General features: G+C 46.0%; 1 protein-coding gene across 2 annotated transcripts in view; it reads right to left on the minus strand.

Moving 5' to 3' along the window:
- The window catches only part of PLCE1 (phospholipase C epsilon 1), a 313,002-nt gene that overhangs the window by 99,968 nt on the left and 198,280 nt on the right, over positions 1-14,754 (minus strand). The gene's annotated exons all lie outside the window — the stretch shown is intronic.

Genomic DNA, 14,754 nt, shown 5'->3' on the forward strand with positions numbered 1-14,754 from the left:
AGTCTTTTTGAGTTCGTAGCACATTTTTATGCAGGATACGATGTGCTTCAAGATTCTCTGCGAAGAGAGACCTTCTCCTTTCGATTTGGGAGCGAGAGAGACTAGGAGCCTACCCGTTTTCCGGAAGGACTTGGTCCTGTCTATATGGAAGGCTAGCGCCCTCCTCACGTCCAGGAGGTGTAGGCGCACCTCTTTGTTAGAGTTATGAGGCTTTGGATAAAACGAGGGTAAAACGATAGGTTCGTTAATGTGAAACTCAGAAGAAACTTTAGGAACAAAGGCTGGATGCAGCCGTATGGTTACCGCCTCCTTGGAAAAAACAGTGCAGGGTGACGTTGCCATAACTGCCGCAAGCTCGCTCACCCTGCGAGCTGACGTGATTGCGAGAAGAAAGGTTGTCTTTATCGTAAGGAGGCAAAGGGAAACTGTGGCCAAAGGCTCGAACGGTGGTCCCGTTAGCGCATTAAGCACCAGGTCCAAGTTCCACGAAGGTGGAAGCGGTTTCCGAGGGGGGTATAGGTTTACCAACCCTTTGAGGAACCTGGTAACCATGGGATGGGCGAACACTGTGTGCCCTTCCTCTTCGTGTCTGAACACCGAAATGGCGACAAGGTGGACTTTTAACGAGGATAGTGAGAGTCCTCCTCTGTTGAAGTCCAGTAGATACTCTAATATTACAGGTATAGGCACCGAAAGGGGGGCTAGCTGTTTGGTAGAACACCATGCCGTGAAGTGAGTCCATTTCTGCTTGTAGGTCTTCCTGGTGGAAGTCCTCCTGCTACTTCCTAGGACTTGTTGCACTTCCTCCGTACATGTGCTCTCTAGGGAGCTGAGCCATGGATTAACCACGCTTGTAGTCGCAGGCCTTGGGGGTGCGGATGCACTATGGACCCCTGGGCTTGCGTGAGCAGATCCGGCGCCACCGGAAGGGGCATCGGTGGACAGTCCGACATGCACAGGAGTAGGGAGAACCATTGCTGTCGATCCCACGTTGGGACTATCAGGATCATTCGGGTGGCTGTGGTGATCCTTTGCCACTGGTCGTAGAATGGTCGGAGGCGATGGTGGAATAACTGCTTCGGATGACCTTGTGCGATGGTAGTGATGGCACAGCCCTGGATCTGTGTGTCAAACTTGCAGCCTTTGGCCCTGCCCCGAGGACGCACGGCTCTGTTGGGAACGTCGCCTGGGAGTTTTGTACTGCTGGTGCTGTTGATGTCACCCTTGCTCGTAACCCCTGTGGTACTGGGGGCGCTGTGGCTGGTACTGGTACCGTCTTTGTTGAGGGTAGTACTTTTTCTTTGTGTAAGGAGGGGTGTAAATCCCCAGGGTCCTAAGTGTGGTTCTTGAATCTTTACTGGAATGAAGGACCGAGTCAGTTGATTCAGCAAACAGCTTCTGCGAGTCGAAGGGAAGATCGACGATCTTTGCCTGCAGGTCCCTCAGTATACCCGAAGTCTGGAGCCAGGACTCCCTTCGCATCACCACTGCCGTAGCTGTGGAGCGTGCTGCTGTGTCCGCAACATCCAGGGTGATCTGAACTCCCGTCCTCGAGGCTGCGTAGCCTTCTTGCACGATGGCCTTGAGCACCGGTTTCTTGTCCTCTGGAAGAGAGTCCATGAGGGAGGTTAACCTAGTGTAGTTGTCGAAATTGTGGTTCGCTAGATGCGCTGCGTAATTTGCCATTCGCAACAGTAGTGTGGAGGAGGAGTAGACCTTTCTGCCGAACAGCTCTAGCTTCTTGGCATCTTTGTCCGTTCCCCCTGTCTTGAATTGAGATGTCTTTGATCTTTGTTGCGACGACTCTACCACCAAGGAATTTGGTTGTGGGTGGCTGAACAGGAACTCCATGCCCTTCGCCGGCACGAAGTATTTCTTGTCTGCTCTCTTGTGGACAGGCGGAATAGTCACAGGGGTCTGCCATATCATAGTGGCGGATTCCAAGATTGCTTCGTCAAGCGGTATTGCTATTTTGGAGGAGGCCAGAGGTCTCAGATTTTTGAGGAGCTTATGGTGTTTCTCTTGCACCTCTGCTGTCTGGATGCCTTGCGTGAAGGCCACCCTTTTAAACAGCTCTTGAAACTGTTTGAGATCGTCCGGAGGATGGACGTCCCCCGGGGCCGTAGCCTCGTCCGGGGAGGAGAGCGAGGGACCGCTAGGATACGCCTCTCTGGACCCTTCCGGTTCCTGTTGGGAATGGTACATCCGCTCGCTGGTAGCTTGCAAGGGAAAATCTCGGGGTTCCATAACCAGTTCCCCCTGAGATACTTGAGTCTCTGTCCCCGTTTGCGATTGCCCTCGGGGATACGGGACCGTCTGTGGGGATCTTTCCCTGGTAGACTGCCGGTGGTGTCTATGCCCCGCGTGACAGGGGCGACCATGGCAGCATGGGCACTGTTCTTGGGAAGGTGACCTGGACCACTCCCTTGGTGCATACCCCCTGCGTCTGGGGGAGCGAGATTGTCGAGAGATCTGGGACACTGGAGAGAGCGATTTGTGATAGTTCTCCAGCGGCTCAAAACCCAAGAAGGGTGAAGGTGGTCCCAGCCAGGGCGAGGCTGGTTGTAAAAATGGAGACGGGGGCTCCGGGTAGGCTAGGGGGGACCCCTGCCTTCTAGTTGGAGTCTGCAGCATGAGTGGAGGGCTGAGAGAAAGCAACTCTGCAGCCCTGTCTGGAGAGGGGCTGCGGTGCCTTGTTTTCTGTGCAGCCTTCCCCCTCCCTTGAGGGGGTGGCTCCGCCCCTTGACGTGCAGGGGATCTCGGCCCCGTCTGTGCCGCACTCGGCACGCTCATGGGCGGTGTCCTCCGGTGCCTGCAGGCTGCGTGCCTGCGCGCTCTGCACCGCCGGTTCCCTGGGGGTCGGTGCCGCTGCCTGCGGTGCCGCCGGTACTGGCGCTTGTTTAGCCGCCACCCTGCCTGTGGTGCGGGGCGGCTGTTTGATTATCAGAGGCTGAGCCGCCTCCACATGGCTCTCCGTGCCACCGCCAATCAGCTGTTGCTGCGGCTGGGGGCTCTGCGCTCCTCCCGTCCCACTCGCTGTTGCTGCCGGCAGGGATCGGGTTGGGGAGACTTTCCTCCGTTTTTGCGCTGATGGGGTGAGGGAGGCGGCTTTCCTTTTATGGGCCCCGGAGGGTCCCTCCTGCTGCGGCCGCTCCAGCATGTCTGGCTGGAGGGCCTTGTCCAATAGCAGCATTTTAAGCTGCATCTCCCTATCCTTCCTTGCTCTGGCTGTTAATTTTGCACAGAAGGAGCATTTCCCCCAGGCACCTTATACAGTGACTGTGCCCATCAGATGCTGGCATTGCCTCTTGGCAAGACTCACATTTCCTGAATCCTGAAGAGGACATTGTCGGTGAGTCTTTTAGTTGTTAAAGGGGTACTTAGCACTTTCTCTGTGCTGTTTTCCCCCTCGGATAGCCTGCCGCGGCAGGAGGGCTAATGGCCCTAGGCTCCTGGCCTCCGGTGCTCCGCTTGTTACTAGGACCGGACTGAATTCCGTCCCACTTGTTGTTTCTCATTTTTTTTTTTTTTTTTTTGAAAACAACAACTGGCTAACTTAACAATAGACTAAGAACTTGAAAACTTTAAAGAAAAACAGCTAAAACCATTGAATACGCTAACTTGGCCGTAGCCTAGTCGGATTCCATCTGCAGCCGACGGCGGTTAAGAGGAACTGGCGGGGACCGGATCACGCACGTGGCCAGGAGCGCGCAAGGGAGCGGCGCACACCGGCGCATGCGTGGTCCGGCAGAAACTGCTTGGAAGATCCAATCTGCGGCACTGGGCGAGCCCGACACCTAATGTGGAGCACCCACGGGGACACTCGAAGAAGCTAATGTTCGGTCTGGGGCATCTCCCCAGAAATGCCGCTATTCTGATGAGCTTCATGGTATTCTGGGGACAGACGCAACCTCATCCCCCATAAAATGCATTGACTCCTCAGTGTGTGCTGCTCGTCAGGATGATGATGAAGTGGGGTGTGAATTATTGGACAAGGAACAGATAGATGACACCAAGGTGAAGTCAAGGGCAGGAGATTATCCTGCAAGCCAGGACCTGTTTCTTGACTTGGAACCTATCCCCTCATCCCAGGAATAGGCTTCAGAGGCAATCCAGGATGCTGGAGAGGGCACTTCTGGTGAGTATGCTTTTTTGCTACTGATAATAGTGTGGTGCAATCGTGTGGGGGAGGGTCTATGCTCATTTCCCTTAGAACAGCTTATTAAATGTTTCTGGCGAAGGATCACTGATCCTGTTTGGATATCACTGAAGGTCTTAGACAGCCACTTTTGGATTCTCCTCATGAGATTTTTCGGGAGATCTCACTTGTTCCTCCTTCCACAGTAAGACATCTTACCACACCAAGCCAACAGTAAGCGATCAGAAATCATGGCCCCACACAGCATTCTTGCAAATTTTCCAGCATTGTACCCGGACAAAATGATCAGTCTTTCCTTACCCCCTTTTCTTAATCTGAGAAGGCTGTCATCTCCTTTGGCAACCTAGGGCACATGGGAAGTTTAGTGAGTCACTAATGATTTTTTGCCCTTGACCCACCCAGCACATAGCAAAACTCAAGCAGCCTCACCGGCTTTTAAATCATGGCACAGCAAGCCTCCCTCCTCCCCGCTGGAGTGGTGTCCAATCGGACATGCAACAGCCCCCTCTGTCCGCCTGGGCCAGCAGGCAATCAAAACCTGCCCTGTGTTACATGCACGCCAGCAGTGACGTATAATGATTTTTTAAATCCTGGTGCAGCCTGCTTTAAAATCCAGGCACTGCTTTAAGAAGCCCATGCAGCATCTCTTTCCTCCCCTCTGGGCCAGAGGGCAATTGGATCCTGCCCTGTTTCATGTGCGCACCTGCAGTGACTTTTAATGATCTTTCAAATCCTGGTGCAGTCTGCTTTAAAACCCCACCACTCAGTGGCGAGTTCCATCCAAATGGCAGAAGAGGCACTTCCACAATATTTTTCCCCCATGAACCAAAGATAGCTTACCATTGTGTTCAAGGTAAAACATCAGCTGCAGAAGAGCTTGAATCATTCTGCTTGGAATCATGCATTCTTCATCCTCAAGAGTTCACAGAATGACCTTGCCATTGCAATATGTTCTTCCACAGAGATAGACAGCTATTCATTCTGTCAGCAGGCTCATTGTTCCAAGTAAAGATAAAAATATTGCTGTTAACAATGCCCTTAGTATTTTAATTTTTTTATGCAGTAAACAACCTTGGAAACAGGAGTCAAGAGTAGAAGCCCCAATACCGCTGACTAAGGTTGCCCCAAATGTGGAGGCAGTAGAAGACACATCAGGAAATGACGGCAGATTATTTTGAAGGAGCAGGAAAAGAAAAAGGGGAGCTAAGAGATTGGAAAAGAACCATAGTGGACAATCAGACTAAAATGCATGCTTCAGTTCTGTCAATAATGAACAGGCAGACAGAGATCATGGGAGCAATGCTTAAAAGAAAATATCAAACTCTACCAACGCACACACCTTGAGTATATGCTCCATTATATTCCACTGAGATCTCTGCACTCTACTCCCAGGGAATCACCCCCCAGCAGAAGGCTAACATTCCAGTAACAATGAGTTTATCATCTTTTTGTTTTCCCTACACACACCACTGTGCTATTAAGGCCCTCTAAATAAAAATATTGAAGGTTGGAAAAAGAAAGTTTAATTTATTATTTAACATCTTTGGGGTTGGGTGTGGTGGTGAGGGTTGTCATGCAGTTCGAGGTGGTTTCATAAAGGGCAAGGAAATAGCATGGGTTGGAGGGGATGCTAGTTAATGGCAGGAGATTCAGGGCCCTTCATGCTCATTCATAAACTTGGCTTTCAAGGCATCCCTGATTTTCATTTCCACTTTCTTGTTTGCCCTTGTGTCCAGTTGCTGAGAATTACTGCCCAGGAGATCTGCCTCTGTCCTTTAATGCTGGCATGAAATTCTCCCCCTTCGCTTCACATGTCATGAAGAATACAGCAGGCCCAAGTGACAAGGGTAACATTTTCTTCACTGGTCTGGGAAGAGAGCAGTACTCTGAAGCTTTCTAAACAGATGAGAATTCCAAAAGATTTGTGCGTCATCTATCCCACCTTGATGTTGGTGAAATGACCATTGTGATCCACCAAGGTCTGCAACATGACAGAGAAGCACCCCTTGCGGTTAATGTAGTCTGAGGCCTGGTGGTTCAGTACCAGGATGAGGATATGCATTCCATCTATGGCCTCACCACAGTTAGGGAACCCAATGGCAGCAAATCCATCCACTATGAACATTCCCCAAAGTCACTGTCTTATGCAGGAGACACTTAGCCATCATCTTGGCCATCTGGATGACATCAAACCCCACTATAGATTTGCCCACTCCAAACTGACTTCCCACTGACCAGTAGCTATCTGACACTGCAAACTTCCACGGAGCAACTGCCACGCCCTTCTCAACTGTCAAAGCAGGTCTTAGTCTGGTATCACTCACTTCAGGATGGGAGACACCTCTTCAAAGTTACATGAAAGTGGCCTTATGCATGCTGAAGTTTTGCAGCCACTGCTGATCACCCCATGACTGCAAAATGATGTGATCCCACCAGTCTGAGCTGGTTTTATGGGACCAGAACCTGCACCCCACTGTGTACAGTGACTCCCGCGCTTCTAACAAACTCTGTGTTCCTACTTTCCAGATCTTGATGTCTGTAAGTACACCCTGCATCAACCAACTCATTTTCCATGGGCATTAAGTTCAGAATATATTGCATCACAGTGTGGGAAGTCATCACAAAACACTGCACCAAACACTGAAGCAACTTTGGATCCATGTTATTCTTTGTAATGGTGGGTGGCAGTCAATATAAAAGCAGCGCAAAAATTCCTTTGTCCATTTCTTTTTAGAGAGAAGCAAGACGTGAGGGAAATTCAGTCTGGGATGATATCATCAGAAACTCAGAACTACTTGTGGTGACTTTTTTCCCCACAAGACACTGGCACATAATCCCAAAATGCAATGCAGCTGCAGGAACTGTGGGAGAGGTGCCCACAATGCCCTGCTGCCACAGTTGAACTTAGGCAATGTGAAGGAGGAGGAGGACAGGTCCATAGGAAAGGTCTCAGGTGGAACCTCCCTCTCATCAGGTGGAACCTCCTCTGTTTCCAATCATTGGTCCTCCTCTGGTTCTGAAAGGTGCCATGGGGGAGAGGAATGTTGAGGCCCTGACACAAGTGCTGAGGGAGCAGGTGAATATCTTGGTGATCAGTAAGGGCTAGTGTACCACTCACAAGATCTACTCAGGCAGTAATGCCATGAATGATGGTAATAAGGCCATGCGAATAGTATGAATAAGAAAAATGGTGCCTGTCCAGGGAAGAGCATCTGGAAGGCCAGAGATGTCTATAACTGCGATGATGCAGTGAGTATGGAGTATAAGACATCCTGGAGGAAGGAGGAGACATGGAGATTTGTCTAAAGTGATGGTACACTCACTTAGATTGGTCGAGAAAAGAAGAAAAGAAGAAGGCAGCCTCAGAAATAGTGAAGGAATAGATCTGGGATGCTTTGAAGGAAGTGGTAAAGTAGAGGAATGAGAGTTGTGGAGGTGACAGTAAGGGTTCCGGTGAGAATATAGGTGAAGGTGAGATCGGAGAGGGACTACGGTGCCCATAAGACTTTGACATTGCTTTGTGCAGTACCAAGGGAGAATCTTGCCGGTGCCAGGATATGTGGCGTCGAGTGCATGGCTGGGGCCAACAAGTCTGCAGGCAGTGCTGAGGGGCTTGGTGCCAATGGTTTTGTTGTCAGTGCAGGGAGAGCCAGTGCTGCAGGTGTAGGTGTCAGTGCTGAGGTCTTCAGTGTGTGTGTTGTCATGGCGGGCTTATGTGCCAGCACCAATATCTGTGCAGGAGGTGCCTCTGTGCCTGAATAGTTCTCGGTTCTGAATGAGATTTAGAAGTTGGAACCAGGGTCAAGAATGTCTTAGAATTTGACCGTTTGCCCACCAAAGAAGTGGTTGTGGAAGCACCGCCGCCCTTAGTAACATTCATCCTGCCCCTGGGTAATGATGGCAAGGATCAAGTCAGAGATGCTTTCACTTTCTTATGCAGATCCGAGTCCAGTGATGAGGCTCTCCACTTCTGAGTTGTTGAGTCTGCAGAAGTAATAGGCTTAATGCCCGGGTGCTGAAGCGCCTTGTCAAACAGTATCATCTGGAGCTACATTTCCCTGTCTCTGCAGGCTCAGACAGTGAGCTTAAAACAGTGGAGGCATTTTTGAGGCACATGCCCCTCACCTCAGTATCGGACACACTGGGAGTGGCTGTCCAAGGCAGGCACACGGCACAAGCTTTTAAAACTATGGGAGCCTGCCACGGTCTTTGTTTGGTTTTTTAAACTGTAATCAAGTATAAAAACACTAGCAACAACAAACTTTAAATAAGCAACGACAGTAGAACAAGTAAAGAGAAAGTTTTAAAACATGCAGTCTGAGGAGACAGTGCTGTCTGCAGCCGTGGGTGACTGAGTATAACTGGTTTCAGCTGGACCGCGCATGTGATCAAAAGAGCATGAAAGCACCAAGATGCTAGCTGCGCATGTGCAGTCCGGCCAAATACTGCTATGAAAATCTCTGAGCTGTGGCACTGAACCAAGCCCAACACCTGATGTGGAGCACCCCTGGGGACCACTTGAAGAAGAATGCACCACCTTCGCAGGTGGCAAGCAAAAATACAGACAAGATGGTAGAATGCAGAAGAACATTCAACAGCAGTATGATGGGACCAGGATGTTCACTGTTGCTGACTAGCAGGTAGGTCACTGCTCATTCTCATTTCTGGCATCCCTTGCCAGAAATCACTCCAATACTTTCACAGTGTGCCTTCCAATAGGTAATAACTTGGCCTTCTGGCCAGGTCACCAATTGATTTTGTACCCTTTTAAGGCCACAGCGTCCAGCAAAATGTATATAGTCCAATGTCTTCACAATGCAAGGGGCTTTCAATCCACCTGTGGGCACCTGAGTGTGGGGCACCCTTAATTCAGGGCTTATATTATCTCTATCTCCCCACACATTTATCTCCACAGGGGGTGAGTTAGAGAGTTGTGACCCCTTTATGAAAGCTGGAGGGTTGTGTCCCCTTCACAAACTCTCCCTCAGGCTGTTATCCAGGAGCTTGTCACAAGCAATGACAATCAGCACAGAGTACTTGAGCTGCTTCCCTGGGCCATTTCCTACCACTTATTTTCCTAGTCCAAGGTGTGATTAAAAGCCTTACAAATAATCCAGAACAATTAGGATGAGGGGTTCCCTATTCATAGGAAAAGGCTGATCTCTTCTCTAGAGCTTACAGTAGCTGCTGCTTGCAAACCTCTCCCCTGCAGGCAGGACTCCTTCTATAACCTTATATAGGAGCTCCCAAGATAAGTTGTTCCTAATCTGCTACCTTCTCCTCTTCTGTCTGGCTCTCACTTCAGTTTTTTATGTCTCCTCCCTCCCTCCTGCTCTCACAAAAAGTAAAAAGATCTACATAGAAGTGACCCTGGAGCTACAGTGATAACATTAAATCAAGAAGTGCCCAATGACCGCAGAGAAACGGATATTTTTTGTCATCTAGAGGCTGTCAGTTCCAGCAATCAGTTCTGTGTGGTCACGGAAAATCAGATGACTGATGACTTTGCACACATGGGATTCAAAAACTATCAGGCAGCTGATGGAATCTATATGGATAGTAGTCTTCCCACCCCCATGCCAGTTTATAAATGGAAAGGGGCATTTCTTCATGGTACTTCAAGGAGTGGCTGTGGCAGATTTAAAGAAAAATGTTGGGTGGACTGGAAGGGTCGACAATCTGCAGATTTTTCAGCATTCAGCTCTATTTAAATTAATGGGGAAAGGACTCTGCCCTAGCAACTACTTTGGATACTAATGGCGCTAAGGCTGGTCTGGCTATTCTAGGAGATTTCATTTTACCTTTGAATGCTATGATTAAAGAAGTCATTCACAGATTGCTTAGTGAGAAGGAAGGAATTTTTCAAACTACCAATACCAGAATAATGGTCTAGTGTGCATTTTGACATTTAAAGGCATCCAGTATTGCTTACAGAATCCCTAGAAAGCAGCAGAAAAAAATCCCAACCATTATAATAGCGTGCTGTGCTATGCACAACATTTCTGAGACCAAGGGGGGAAACCTTGGGAGGCCGAACTGAATAGACTTGGCTGATGGTTTGACCCACAGAGAACATGAACACACAAGAAATATGGTAATAATGCCTAATGTTCATATTTTGAGTCTTATACTTTAACATGAGAAACTATACATCCTGCTGCTAATCCATGGGATGGGGAGAGATGGGGACAGACTGTTATCAAAATAGTCTATGGAGTAACCAACAAAACATGAACCATTAAATAAAACAGTCAAAACCAAACTGAAAGTACACAATGCACACAGTACAAAAATAAGGTTTAATGGGGATGGTGCATCCTTAAAGTTACAAGCTTGTATCTTTCCTCCTTCTCTCTTTAACGTGTGCTTCAGGGTTGAGTGCTGTGGCTCAAAATTTTCGGGTGCGTTACAGAGTTCAAAAGTATCAGGCTCCAAGAAGTCAGTGTTTTGAGGGTGAAAATAACAGAGCTGAGATCTTGGAAGAAGTTCTTTGTAGACATGGTGGGGGGCTGCTGCTGACCCAGCTAACCAGTTATGTCCAGGGGCTGAAATACATGACTGGGACTGCAAGGCTTGCTGGCCTTGCAGAAGTATGTTTTGTAGAAGAGCATTATTTCTGAGAACAATATCTACAAGTGGCCATTGAATCTTCTGGCCTTTTTTCCCCATGCTCTCCTTGGCTAACGTCATGCTTTCCTGGACCCCTGTCATGGACCACTGCATTTATATGTCTCTCCCCCTCTGGATCTTCGTGTACTGCCTCCACCTCTCAGCCAGGATAGTCGTCTTCTGAGACCATTCCAAGAGTTCTACCAATGTGTTGTCTCATGTCTTTCTTTCACATCATCTCAGGTTGGCTAAGGTCCATGTGGTAGACCCTGCCACTAAGTATCCAACGGATCAGTTTCATCTTAGAGATCCAGATGATCAGTTAGCTGCTCTATGAATCTGAACAGATTTATATTGCCATCACTCACTGGAAATATTCTCAAATGTTTTGCCTTTCCTTATTCTCCAACATTTTTAAATTTTCTTTAACTCCACTACACATCCAACCCTCATATTGACAAACCTTTGTTTGTTCATTTTTTTTACATTTTATTACCAGTTTTATCAACTATTTCTTAATCATGATGATCCTTTCTTTCTATAATAGCATTATTAATAATCTGTACTCCAGCACTAATGTAACCACTGTTACTTTTCAAATTAATTCCAGTGAATTTGATATTAACAGAAAGCTGAAAAAATGTTGCAGTAAGTAAATAAACCCAAGAGATCTTAAGAGAATGAACCACATTATTACATACATATCCTCTTGGAAGATCCAGAGATAATTAATTATCCAAAGATATGGCAGGTTTACCAGATGATAAGGTATATATGAAATTTGTATTTCCTCAAAGATTTAGCTAGAGCCTTAGATTTAGAACTATCCATACTTCCTAACATTCTAAAGTGCAGTGAAAAAGATGGACTATAGACCAGAGTACCTGTACATTTCTTACAGTGGTTCTGCTGCTTTTTATATGTCACAGTATTCACTATTAGCCTTCTTACCCACATATTTCTGAAAAAGGTGATTGGATGAATTTAGGACAGCTGCCATCATGGCTGACACCAGAGACTGAAGTGGAGACATCCAGATATGACAGCAATCAGATCTAAGGAAGCAGACTTTTCATAGCTGTGGGCTGTAACAGACATGTAAGGCACACTGACTGTTGGGTTACAAATCTCCAGCAAGGAAGTATCTCAAGGGTGATAATCACCTCCAAAAACCAATTGTTCATGCTTCCTTAAGCTGAGGCAGACTTCCCTTATTCAGGCTCAGCTCATCAAAAAAGTGATTTTCCAGTCATGTATTCGTTCTATTATTATGTGAAGTTCTATCCAGTAATTTCAATCTATACCTTCTTCCTCTAATACCTATATGCCACAATTGAAGTCTGTATTAAAGGCTCTTATTCTATTTTCTTTTTACATTACTAGAATACTAACAGAGAGATAGCTGTGTTAGTCTGTATTCTACCAAAACAAAAATGCAGTCATGCAGCACTTTAAAGAATAACAAAATAATTTATTAGGTGATAAGCTTTCATGGGACAGACCCACTTCTTCAGATCTATAGCCTTACCAGAACAGACTCAATATATAAAGCACAGAGGTCAAAAAATTATTATCAAGGTTGACAAATCAGAAAAATTGTTATCAAGGTTGGCAAAGCAGATAGAAGAGCAAAAAGAGAGGAGTGGGGAAGTTAAATGTTAGGTCAAACATCAAAGTATGTGAAAGAGCCTTATAATGGGTCACTTAATTGCTGTCCCTGGTTCAAACCAAGTATTAATGAGTCAAATTTGAATATGAATGTTAGTTCTAAACATTCTCTCTGTAAACAGTTGTTAAAGTCTCCTTTCTCCAGAACACAGACTCTCAGGTCTTTAACAGAATAGCCCACTCCATTAAAGTGTCAAGTATCGGAGGGGTAGCCATGTTAGTCTGGATCTGTAACAGCAACGAAGGGTCCTGTGGCACGTTATAGACTAACAGAAAAATTTTGAGCATGAGCTTTCGTGAGCACAGACTCACTTCATCAGATGCACTAAATTCATCCATTAAAGTGCTGACTGACAGGTTTGTGTATTGGAGATTTTTGATGTCTGCTCTGTGTCCGTTCGTTCTTTGGTGAAGAGTGTTTGCAGTTTGCCCAATATATAGAGTGTGTGGGCACTGTTGGCACAGGATGTCAGAATGAAGTATTTTGATCTTTTCAGGTACTCCTCACTCCCCTGAACCTAACAAATAAAGGTAATAGACGCAAGTTTGCAAACTACTTTAGTGTTATAAATCTACTTTTTTTAAAACAAAATATGATTTGGCCAAAAATAAAAATCAGCCTGCATCTATCTGTCCCAAGCTACAAGTTACAACAATATAAAAGTTTTCCTAGTTTGTACCAGCTAACTGGAAAATACACCCAGGGGCCACCTGGGCAGCTGCAGGTGGCCAGGACACAAGAGAGCTTTGGCCATTCCCCCTTCTTCTCAATTATATTCATCACATGCAGGTGGCCATAAGATAGGTACCCTAGGAACACAGAATCCAACACAGGTTAAAGCTGGTGGCTTTTTCTCACTATCAAGAAACACAAAGCAGCCTCAAAGTACTGGAGAACGGGGACAAATATTTCAGAAACATATGTAGCTAGAGATCATTTATGTAATTTAAAAGCTGTATTCTACAGATGTCTGTAGCATTCTAAATATTGTATTTACCAGTTTTCTATCTCTAGATGTTTTTCATCCTAGAATCGATTTGGGGGAAATCAAAAGAATGAAAAGATTTTATGTACCTGTATCTTGTGACCTGTCAGGAATACAAATATTTTGGAAGAGAACAGTTCACATCTTTCTGGGAACCAGACAGTTCACTGGGGTTATATACGTGGCTTGATCTACGCACTTATTTCTATGCTCTCAATGAATTTTAGGATCTCATTTAAGAACACAAAATACACTTTATAGTTAGACACAACAGATGCAAAGGGTCTGATTGAGATAAAATTGAATTTTTGGCTTTCATAAATAAAAGACAGCCCTACTGATTTACCACTGCATACTGTAGTCCATTTTTAAAAGTAAGTATTTATTTTAATGTATTTTCCTGGAGATGAACGCTGAGGCCTTTACTAAATTGTTTTGTTCAAATTTCCACTAAAGTTAATGGCAGCGTACCTGAATAAAAATGGAGGGAAAAAATTATACTAAAGAACCTCAAGATAAAATTCATGGAAAAAGTACCCAGCCAACTCACACTTCTTGTGATATACAAAGGGATTAAATTTTTCCAGATTACATTTAAATCATTATGTGAGCAGTGAGTGGAATCCAGAAACTCCTGATTGATAATCCTGTTATGCTGAGCAGATTGTGCTCTGTCCACAAAAAATACTGTTCATCTTTGAGCAGAGTAATAATCTAATTGAGAATACATGCTAAAATGACAACAGAAACATATTACAGGAATACAAGCCTTTGATTTTACATTTTTTCTTCTTTGTATTTCCAATTTGGGTGAAAAGCCTAGTAGATTGAGATTTTCAAAGCTGACTGGGTAAATTAGGCTGCATCTACACTACAAGATAAATTCAAATTTAAGGCAGTTAGTTTGATATTAGCATGTGACTGTCTTCACTGTAAATACCATTAGCTCGATTTAGGGAGCCCTACTATCGATATATCATCATCAGTACCTGCTGGATATAGCATCAAGCTTGAATTCAAAACTGCAATTAAAGGCCAGTGTGGAAGTACCACATCTTAAAATTGGATTTATTAGCCTCCAGAAGTGTCCCCTGTGTAATCTACAATGCCCCACAGTGCTCCCCTCTGGCTGCTGCTCTTCAGGTGCGCAGAAATTAGGTAAAAGGCAGACCATGAATTTCAAGTCAGGACCAGGAAGCCTGTGGCTGTGGGGTCATTTCTGTATTATAGCCTGAGAAACATCTTTTCTTCTTTGCTATTAGCACTGTGAGCACATCTACCCTGTACAAATAGTCTCAGCACAGAGTTCATGGTTCTGCCTCTGCATCTGGT

The sequence above is a fragment of the Carettochelys insculpta genome, chromosome 7 (assembly GCF_033958435.1).
Source record: "Carettochelys insculpta isolate YL-2023 chromosome 7, ASM3395843v1, whole genome shotgun sequence".
NCBI lineage: Eukaryota > Metazoa > Chordata > Testudines > Carettochelyidae > Carettochelys > Carettochelys insculpta.